The sequence below is a fragment of the Mustela lutreola genome, chromosome 4 (assembly GCF_030435805.1).
Source record: "Mustela lutreola isolate mMusLut2 chromosome 4, mMusLut2.pri, whole genome shotgun sequence".
In the NCBI taxonomy this organism is placed as follows: domain Eukaryota; kingdom Metazoa; phylum Chordata; class Mammalia; order Carnivora; family Mustelidae; genus Mustela; species Mustela lutreola.
The window spans coordinates 76254488-76265079 of record NC_081293.1 but is presented as its reverse complement, the minus strand read 5'-3'; the positions used below and the strand labels follow the sequence as shown (position 1 = coordinate 76265079).

The 10592-nt window shown below is 52.2% G+C and overlaps 1 long non-coding RNA gene across 1 annotated transcript; it reads left to right on the top strand.

Moving 5' to 3' along the window:
* The first annotated feature begins 1074 nt into the window (after window positions 1-1074).
* Window positions 1075-6431, top strand: LOC131828998 (uncharacterized). Its single transcript, XR_009352658.1, has 3 exons — window positions 1075-1504; window positions 2002-2062; window positions 2296-6431. It is a non-coding gene; the product is annotated as an uncharacterized LOC131828998 (long non-coding RNA).
* The last annotated feature ends 4161 nt before the right edge of the window (window positions 6432-10592 follow it).

Genomic DNA, 10592 nt, shown 5'->3' with positions numbered 1-10592 from the left:
TGGCTCTAACTCACAGCCCTACCACAGTCAGAACCCATGGGCAGGGGCATGACATCACCACACAGGCAACTTTCCGTGGTGTCAGCAAAACACTCCATACCCAAGACATTCTCAGAACTGAAGCTACTTTCTAGACAACACCTTGAATGGTGAGAAACTTGGGCTGCTGGGTAGCAGTTCACTGCAAGCCTGGGAGAAATGTGAACTCATTTGGAAGTCCTTACCTACTTCCTCAATCTTTGTAAATTTTGAATAATCATTAATTTTATAGTCCCTCTAGCTGAAGTTAGTGAAGAATAATTGAAATAAAACATCTTAAGTTGTTTTCAAAATGGACATGGCTAAAGAGGCACAAAAGAAATTTGAGGTTTTTTTGTACTAGGGTGATGCAAGCAAAGAACATATTATGTGGGGAGACTGGAGATGCACAGAGGAGACAAAAGTTCTTGGAATTAACCAAAATCCCAAGGAAGGTCCAGATTTATCTACTTTCTTTATTTTTTTCCCTAGAGATCTCAAGGGGAACAGGTATTCTCTGAGCTTCACGCAGGACAAAAGGCAAATTGACAAAGGTCAGTCTCTAGCACGGTGAGCAGGTAGCAGTGTCAGGCCTGGGAGGGCGGAGGGATGACAGAGCTACAGGGCTAGCGGTGGAGAGGGGATGTGGTCTGGCTACTTGTGTCCCTCCTTACCTGTCCTCAAGGGCCCTTTGTGACCAGACCACAGCTCTGTGATGTGGGCATGGGGCTTGTGTCTGCATGGACACACCCAGGGATCAGTTGCCAGAGGGCAGCCGTGCAATCGGTCCCTAACTCTCAGGGCTCAGTTACCTGAGGGCAGCCGTGCGATTGGACATTAATACTTTTTAGAGGGAAGAGATGGAGAATTATCTCTTCCCTCAGGAATTCCTTACTGATGGTTGGCTGAGCCCCAGTCCCACTCTCTGGGCAGTTAATGCCACCTTTGCCTTTGTGTGTGGACTAGGGCTTTTTGTTTTCTTAAACTCCTATTTCCAGCCTGATCCATCCTCACCACGAGGCAAGAAACAAAGGAAGAGCGGAAGGTAAGAAACCCTCGGCCCAGACCCAGTAGAGTGTGATTCTATCTTCTTTTCTATTATTCTTTCCACTTTTCCGAGTCACTGGAGAGACTCGCGAAATGAGAAAGAATAGAATGGGTATTCTCAGGAGAGAGCAGACCACCATCCATCCAAGACAAGCCAGACCAGGCAAGGGTTAGAGGGACATGAGGATTTCTCCCTGAAGATCTCGGGCCGGAGTCCAGGTGTGGTGGTGGTGGGGTCTAGGGCAGCATCCCAAACACAGTGACGGGTGGCCAAGGACCGGAGGTTAAGAGCTGCCTCTCTAGTGGAAGTCAGGCCCCTGAGCGCTGGGTCATCTGCTGCTGGGGTGGGGGCCCCAGCCTCCCTGTGTTCTCCTATCTCAGTACCAAGTGGAGCCACAAAGAAGAAGCAACACAAGCAAGAAAAATCAGACCGTGAAAGGTGAGTGTCCGCCATTTACCACTGCGTGCCCCAGTTACACTGTGCCCCCCGCTCTGAAGGCCCAGTCCCACTGTCTCCAGGACACTAGGGCCTGAGCTGGGAGAGTGAACCCGGAGGCTTCCCAGATTCTGCACCAGAACGAAGCCCTGAGGGGCTGGAACCGGTATCCCTCACCAGGCGCCCCAGGGCCGGGACTGGGGTCAGGACCTACCACTCCCACTGTGGACAAGCTGTTCAACTCTGCTTAGATTCCTCTGGAGGCTACAGTAGTCCTTCCTCCCCCAGCAAGGTCATGGATGAGGAAGCACTTTGGAAAAGACAAAGCGATCCCCATCATGAATCCTGTAGTCACCATGCGGGCATGCGGCCTTGGACAGTGCTGTTTGGGGCTCCCGAGTCCAATCCCCCAAAGGTCTCCCCTAATGGGACATTGTACCCAGCCTACCATAAGATCCCTGGACCCTGTCTTCTGCAGTGACCCAATCTCCTGTTTCCAGGTTTCAGAGAATTTCTGAACAATCTGGAAGAGGTTCAGGACCTGTTCTCCCTTCTGGAAAGGTAAAGAATATGCCCTCTTCTTCTGAGTCTACAGTGTGATCCCCAGGCTGCAGGGAACAGCTTCTGGGGCTGTTTGCGGGGACTGGGAGGACCCGTGGGGACTGATTGTGACCAAAGCCCCGGGCTGAGGGAAAGCAGGAACATTGTGATGTGGGGGTGTGCGTGTAGGGCTGTGGGGTCCGCTCCTGGGCCCAACTGCTACATTGGCAGCTCATGCCTCCTGTCTCCCACAGCCACCTGGAGAGGCTCTCTGACCAGAGGGGCTTTCACCAGTTCTTACGACAAGCAGCCCCTGGGTAGGTGCGCCAAGGGGTGCCAGCTGGAGCCCATCAGCCATGCAGGGAGCCTCTGCAAGATGCCTCTCCCGCTCTGGCCCCATCACCTGCCCTAACTCCAGTGATGGTGTCCCCTCGGCCTCTGGCCTCTACCCTGTTAGCAGGACCAATGACCTCCTCAATTTCCATTGCTTCACACTCCTTCCTGACTACTTCCTGGCTAGGAGAGCCTTTCCTCCCCCGGGATGGCTTTCCACACCAGCCACTTGCTCTTCCCCCTTCCCCACCATGTCTCTCTCTTTCAGAGACCTCCCCTGGGCCTCTGATAGCCTCCTTGGCCCCAGATTGGCCAGACTCTCCTTTGACTCTTCCTCAGTGTGACTCAAGGGCACCCCTGCCGTGCCTCATCCCACAGAGCTCGGCTCTACACATGCCTTGGTCAGCTGACAGGTCAACTTCTCCTGTCCCAGCCATCTCGGGCCTGGGCCGCTCACACTGCCCCATTTTGGCCCTGTCCTGGTGGCAGGCAGCTGACAATGCCTGGAACCTGTCCACTTCAACACGCTTGGAGTCCTGTCAAGCGCCTCTGTCCCATGGCCCACCAGTAGCCTTGTTCTGGGGAGACTCCACACACAGACAGGAAGAGACTAGGATCCCCCTCTTCCATCAACCTGGATGTCCAGAAGCTTCTGGAAATACTCATTGCCAAGAGAAAAGAACTGAGGTCTTGGAGGGAGAAGGACAAGAAAGAAAGGTCAAAATACCAGTTGACCTCTTCCGGGAGAATGTTCAAGTCCCCAGGTGATGGGCAGGACACCATGGGCCACCTGTCCTTCTGGATCATGAGGGGCAAAGCAAAACAGCTGCTTGGTCCTGAGAAGCCCCCATGTCCCAAGATTCCAAGGGACAATTTAGAGAAGAAATGCCTCTAGCTCTTCTGGGGTCTCCCCTTTCTGCACAGCGAGTCCCTGGTGGCCACTGTCAGGGTGACTGATCCCCCACTGGAGTTCCCGTCTGTCATATTCAATGAGCTCTCTCATGCCTTGCCACTCCAGATTCAGGGCAACATGGCTCCACGCCTCTCCCTGACCCACGACTTAAATGACCCTTTGGCCCAGCCCCAACCCTTGACCCTGAGATTGTCCCATACCCTGCCCCTTCTTCCATCTCAGCCCCAACCCCTCCCTCTGACTCATCCCAAGCCCCTCCCTCTGGATCAGTCCAGCTCCCACCCCTAACTGAGCCCCAGATGCAGGCAGGCCCTATACCCTCTGTCCCAGTTGGAAGCTCCTCTCTGCCACCCGAGATGGGGAGGTATGAGGTGTCTTGCCCTGTAGCCCAGAAGACACTGTCTTACATGCCAACTACTTTTCAAAACCTGGAATGTCACTTTCTGGAGAGGCAACTAGAAAGGGGCAAGGTACCCCCTATGATGAAAAGATCTCAGCAAGTCTTTACCCAAGGTCCTCCTGACCTTCTGCAGGGTGGCCAGGCCCCCGAGGGCCATGGGTCAGTCTCTGTCCTTCCTGGAGAATTGATCGACTCTGAGCTCTGGGAGCAACCGGATTGACACCTTTGGAAGAGGCTCATGAAGCAAGGAAGGGGCCCACCCTGCAGGATCCAGCTATCCCTAGAGATACAGCCTCACCAAGAGTTCCAGAAGGTTCCCCAGGCACACAGCTGGCACAGTCCCAAGGCTGAGTCTGAGTCTACGAGTGGAAGCTGCCAGGCCACACAGAAGACTGGGTCCAGGTACCCAGGAAGGACCGTGCCAGGAAAAAGACTGGGCATGGATTCAAGGTCCAGTGCAGGGAGGATCCGGAAAGATCTACACAAGGGCTCAGAGAGCTCTCCAGAGAAGGCTCCAGGAAGAAATCTTGAGGAGTCAGACACAGACATGAAGCCCTCCACAAGCAGTACAGATGAGAAGCACGTAGAGAAAGACCTGAGAGCCCATTTCAGAAAGTTGGGGCAGTTCAGAGAGGGTCAGATGCCTTTGGATGTTCATCCTTCCAGGCTTGCTGCCCACCACGCCTCGGACCTTCCCGGAAAGCCAAGCCCTCATGGGAAACCTGGAAAGCCAGCGCTTTCCAAGTGCTGGGAGCCCTCCCACGACTTCTCCATCCTCAGTCCATATGCTCAGCGGATGCTAGAAGCACATATCAAAAGGCTCAGGGTGTAGCACCGTTGGGGCCTCCCCCTCAAGGTTCTCAACACTATAAACCTCTTCAAGTTGAAGAAGGGCTTCCTCCTCTTCCAGTCCTTCCCTTCCCGCTCAGCCACCTGCATATCCAAGGCTGGCTTAGGCACCAAGTTCGTGGGAAATCCTTCTCAGCCCTATCAAGGAGAGGTGATGAAAGAGTCTTACCCCACCTGGGGGGGGTCCCCTTGGTGCTCCCCAGCCTACGTGTGAGGAAATCCAGCAGGCTCTGGAAGGGACCTCACCTGGGGGTGGCCCTCTAGCTGTACAGGGGCCCAGGCCACCTTCTCGGACCTTCACATACAGCTTTGTGGGAAGAATCTGGCACAATGAGACTGCCTCTAAAACACTTATGAACAGCAACTTGGAGTCAAGTCCAAGTCCAGCAATGGCCACAAAGGAGCTAAGGAGGGTGAATGGGGGTCTGGCCTCACGGGACATGACCATGCTAGAGCTCAACTTAAAGCCCCAGAATTTGAGTGCCAACGATCCTGGGGAGGTGGGGGAGTTCAAGGAGGCCCCTGCCTGGGGAGTCACCTTAGAATCCTGTGTGCTGGCCAACAACCAAGGCCTCCGTGGCAAGCTGAGAAGTTCAGGGTCTTCAGGGAAAAGTGACAGTCCCTTGCAATGTACAAAGTTGGTCACCTGAGACCTCGAAGAGCTACACCTTGAGGTACGGTGCAGGGGATTGGAGTCCCAGAAGTTGGAGTCAGAGAACCGGCCTCGTGAAGCCGGGGTCCTCCTTCAAGACTGTGCGATGGAGAGTCTCCTTCAAGAGTCAGTCCAACATGTTCCTCGCTGCTGACATTTTGGCTTCTCAGGGATCTCTGTCTAGCTTCCAGAGCAGGTCCAGTGAAGACACATTTACTTCCGAGGTGCTGCATGGCAAAAGATCCCGTGACCAGAGCCCCCACAGGCAGCTAGGACCCCTGGGACTGCAGCACCAGTGTAAGAGCCTGAGCAGGTCATGTGTCCCCTGTGAGAGGAGAGCGAGCTCCTGGAGGTCCCCCTCGAGAGAGCCTGCCAAAGAGTTTTCAGAAATGAAGCTCCTCCAGATCACTGAAGTGAGACGTCCAGTCCAGAGCAAGGAGTCAGGAGAGGCCTCGGGAAGCAAGGCCTGTGAGAGCTTGCTGAAGAAGGAGAAGGCGCCTCCGGAAAACTATTCAGGAGAAGGATAATGCACTTGCTCCAGTGGTTCTTTCCCAGTAGAGGCAGAGGGAAAGATTCCCTTCAAAAGGGCAAGGCTTCATCATCCCAGGGCCAGGGACAAGTCATGGGCAGGTCAGCCATGGACAGTGCTTCTGCGGAGGCTCAGGTGGTCGTGAGGGCTGTTGGGCATATCGTAGAGGAGAAAATGTTGCCTTACCAGGGACTCAGGGTCCTGGAGGTCGGCTGGTGCAAAAAGGATCTCCAGGCTTCAGCAGACCCCAATGTCTGCTATCACAGGGTTCTCTCCTACCAAGAGCAGAGGAGAGTCATGAGGGAGACAGCAAGTCCACAGGGCACCCCCAGGGGCCACAACTATACCTGGTGGCCCTTCCCCACCAGGGTGCCAGAGTGCCCGAGCAGACCCTGCCAGAATGAGGTCCCTGGTGCCGGGCCCTTCAGGCCCCACCCTGCAGGCCCATTGACCCAGGCGCTGCCTCCTTAAAAAAGACAGTTCACCTGGCCAACCAGTGTATGCTTCTCATGCCTTTCCCAGCAGGACAACTTTCCTCCAAGAAAAAACACAAACGGTGCAGATAAAAACTTTTTTTTCCTCATGTTAGTACATCATCTATGGGCTAATGGCTTCTTCATACCACAGTTACTTAGCTTCCCCAAAATAATTTTATTTTTTTTTCCCTCATGAGTGGCGCTGGCCTCTGTGTGTGCCCTGCTGCGTTGGGAGGGAAGGATCAGGGTCTGCTCTCCCTGAGGACCTGTTTTGGCTTCCAGAATGAATGGGGCCTTGGAGGACGGTTTATCTCGGGGGTCCACCCTGCTCCCTTCCTCCCTCTCCTTCAGTTTCCATGACAAGGTGAACAAGACCCAGACAGGGACCTTGCTCTGCCCATCCTGCTTTCCCTCCACCTGGAGCTTGTGTGGCTTTAGGGAGGGTTTGCCAAGGCAGAAATCCTGCGTAGGCTTTAGGAAGATGGAATCCTAGGTCAGAGTTGGGCCTGCAGTTGGGAGACACAAGGCTGGCCTTGAGGGCAGAGGTGAGAAATCCTGCCCCACCCCCCCCGCAGTCTCCTGCAGCGAGTAGAGGAGGGCCACCCCAGGAGCCTTCTCACCCCAGGGAATCCCATCTTAGCTCCCTCAGCCCTTCTTCTCACACAGAGCCGCAAGGCACAAACTTGAACCAGTGTTGAGGGTGTGTGGGGCCTGCCACAGAAATCCCCAGGGACCCGTATTCCCAGACCCAGGCCACTGAAGGGGCCTGCCCACCAGCACCCCCTTCCCCTCTTGGGGGATTGAGGGAGTGTGGCTGTGGGCAGGGGTCCATATACTTAGGGTGGGATGCCAGGAATGAGGTCAAGTGACAGAGTGTGCCCATGCCTGATATGAGGACTGAAGACCCTTGGTGTCCCACTGCCACCTATGGGCCCAGAGGGGAGAAGTTAGAGGTCCTGCGGCTGTCCCTGCAGGGTCTGCGCCCCACTGCAGCTGCCAATTCCGGGGTGGGGGGGGTTGAGGGAGTGGTGTGGGGGTTGTACAGAAGCCACCTGAGCTACCACACAGACTGCCAGGTGCCCAGAGGCAGCAAGGCCTTCAGGCAGAGAAGTTAATTTCTGCATAATTTGATAAGCTTGTAGGACTGGGGGCTCCAGACAGACTTGTGGTCTGTGACCTTTATGTACACGTGTGACCCAAGGATGGCTCCCAGGGGACTGGTGGGTACTCAGGCCAAGGGAGTAGCCTGGCTCCTGGTCTTGGTTACCCTAGAGCCCGGAGGGGCAGGAGGCCCTCAGATGGAAGGGATGTGTCCAGAAGGAAGGTGGAGTCTAGGAGAGCCCCGCACCCCCCGCGTGTCTGCTCCCTACCCAACACTGTCGTCCAGGGTCCCCCACACACCGCTCTGATGGAGACCCATACAGAGATCCAACACAGAGACAGTGCACAGAGAACTCTAACAGAGACCTCTGACAGATACCCACACAGAGACTCCACAGAGACACCTCAGCACGACCCTACACGAGATCTCTGCCAGAGACTCACAGGGGCAGGGGCTAAATTTCTGCTTATCATGATACCATTACTTATGATCATCCACGTTGTAGACAGCAAGGCCTTCTCAGAAACACCCAGAGACCAAGCCCATCCCATACTAAGAGATACCTGGCAGCTATTGCTGTTGGGCTGTGACAAACACCATGGCAGGGGCCATGAAAGCCCCGGTGTGAACAGGGGAGTGGGGAGGGCGTCCTGAGGGCAGGCATCCAGCAAACTGACTCCTATGATGGGAATCTCCCCTGGAAGCTTGTGTGCACACCACTACGGACCACACCTCCCCCCGTGACAGAGTTTTGCTATACATCCTCGCAGTCCATTTCGGATGGTGTTTGGCCACTTATGTAATGAAAGACCATCGGTTTCCAAAATTTTGTGAAATTTACATTAACTGAAAATTTTGTTTTCTAGACTCTATCTATTGGGGGGAAGGGGCATGGGGAAGGAGCAAAAGAGGGAGGGAGAAGGACAAGCAGATTCCTCACTGAGCAGTGAGCCTGGGACCACCAGTTCTCAGGAACTGAGATCAGGACCTGAGTTGAAACCGAGAGTTGGTGCCTTACTTGACTGAGCCAGCTGGGTGCTCCCGAGATTTTTGAACTAACTTTTGAAGTACGCAAGAGAGGAGAAAATACATTCCAAAGTATTCACAAAATAGTAATGATGGTGATGTTCTGTGCTTGTGGAGGGTTTCCTCCTCATGAAGCCCTGAGTCAGGACCTTGGCTTAGAGCACCTCGCTCACAACCCTAACTCCCTTCTTTAACCCTCCCCCCTAACTGCTCCTCTAACCACTTCCCCTAACCCCTCCCCAACCCCTCCTCCAACGACTTCTCTAACCCCTCCTTTAGCCACGCCCCTAACCACTCCCACCTTCAAAGGAATCAATCCATGTGACTGATGAAGAGCAGGAAAGTTTCTTGCTGTTGTCTGCTTTGTAAAACAAGATTGCTTCTTGTCACCTCTCTTCTGGATTATTTCACAGACATTAGACAAAGCTTTAGAAGAAAGTTCTCCCTCATCTAAGAGTGGATCTTCCCACGTTTTATCACAAAACTTTCCTACAAACATTTCAGAAATTTCCTACAAACATTTCAGAAATGCCAATATAATACATAATATTTTCTACACATGAATAAAAGATTTATCTCATTCATGTAAATGCTAAGAAAGCAAGACAGCAGTGATCAGCTACAGAGAAGGATGATACACGTAAGCAACGTCGACTTTGCAATCATGGGGTAAACTATGATGTGGGGCTTGAAGCACACAGAGAACTAAAGAAAAGGGCCCACCTGTGTTGAGATCTGACTGTTTCCAGGACACTAAATGTGATTTTTTTTTCCTTTTAAGCAGGATCTCAAGAAATTCATGCCATGACACTGTGTGTTAAGGTTAATCAGGCTGTTTTTTATGGAAAGAAAGAAAAACAGGTTGAGGTCTGGAAAGTTTCTTGGCCAAGGTGTCATCACGGAGAGGCCTGCCCCTGAGACCAAGGGTGGAAGGTTTCTGGAACAATGTCCCCCATACTAGGGCACTTGCTGGGAGGAATGGACTTACTGACAGGAGGTTTTATCTACACATGCTCCTTGCTTTTCCTACCAAATAGGACTGCTGAGTCATGGAAACACTAAGTAGGAATTCTCAGGGGAAACGCCAAAAAAGAGACATTGAGACTAGGGTGCTGAGTGACTGTATGTCTTAGGTCAATCCTTCATCTGTCTCATGCCTTCAAACTACCCTTTGTCTCATGCCACAACTACCCATGTCAGCATGTGGAGGGTTCGGACAGATGGGCTTAAAAGCCCTACAAACTCTGACTAAAAGACAGAACCCATGACAAGAGTTGACCAATGCCCAGGAGTTTAAAGGACAGCAGAGAGAGCCAAGATTCCACATCAGAAGAAGCCAGGGACATCTGGAGGAGAAAGATACAGCTTAGTCCCTCACAGGCCTGCTTTGCATGGAAAGAAAGGCAGAAAATTCTGGCACTCCTTCCCGTGAGCATTGAAAGACCATCCTTCCTTCATTCAAAACTTACAACTCCCCAAAAAACAAATGAACAAACAAAGAAATGTAACATGCAGAAAGGCTGAGCCAGTGGCAGTGGTTTCTACCCCAACTATTCCTGAGTCAGTATTATGGTCTTGCAACACCTCACTTTTATGTTTAACTGTCTCTGCTCTGAATACATTTCAGAGAAAATTCTTAAGTGAGCATTCAAGTGAAGCCATAAAAATGTTCTGTACTGTGATCAAGTGGGCAATTTAAAGAATTATAATTATGATTCTAATGTAGGAAACGCTCCATACCTCCCAAGCTAAGCTTGTTAGGGGTCAGACAGATTCATGAATGTGTGCAGTCTCTATCAGATTTCTGTCCTGGGTTGTTTTACTTCTAATTTCACTACCTTTTTTCACTCTACAAACCCACTTCAAATATTGTGGAAATATTAAAAGATATAATTCTCTCATTCCATTCTCATGTCTCAAAGACTTTTAGTTTGTGTTTTTGAGAACGCTGTGCACTGAAAGTGATGTAAGTGTGCTTGGGTGTCCTGATACAAGGGTGGTGTTTTCCATTCAATGCCTGTTTCTTGAAGGCTCACTTAAGCCTTCAAGATTCTTCATCAGGCCTGCTTTGCATGGAAAGAAAGGCAGAAAATTCTGGCACTCCTTCCCATGAGCATTGAAAGACCGTCCTTCCTTCATTCAAAACTTACAACCCCCTAGTTTGTAGCTGTACCTTTCTCCTCCAGATGTCCCTGGCTTCTTCTGATGTGGAATCTTGGCTCTCTCTGCTGTCCTTTAAACTCCTGGGCATTGGTGAATGACCATAATACC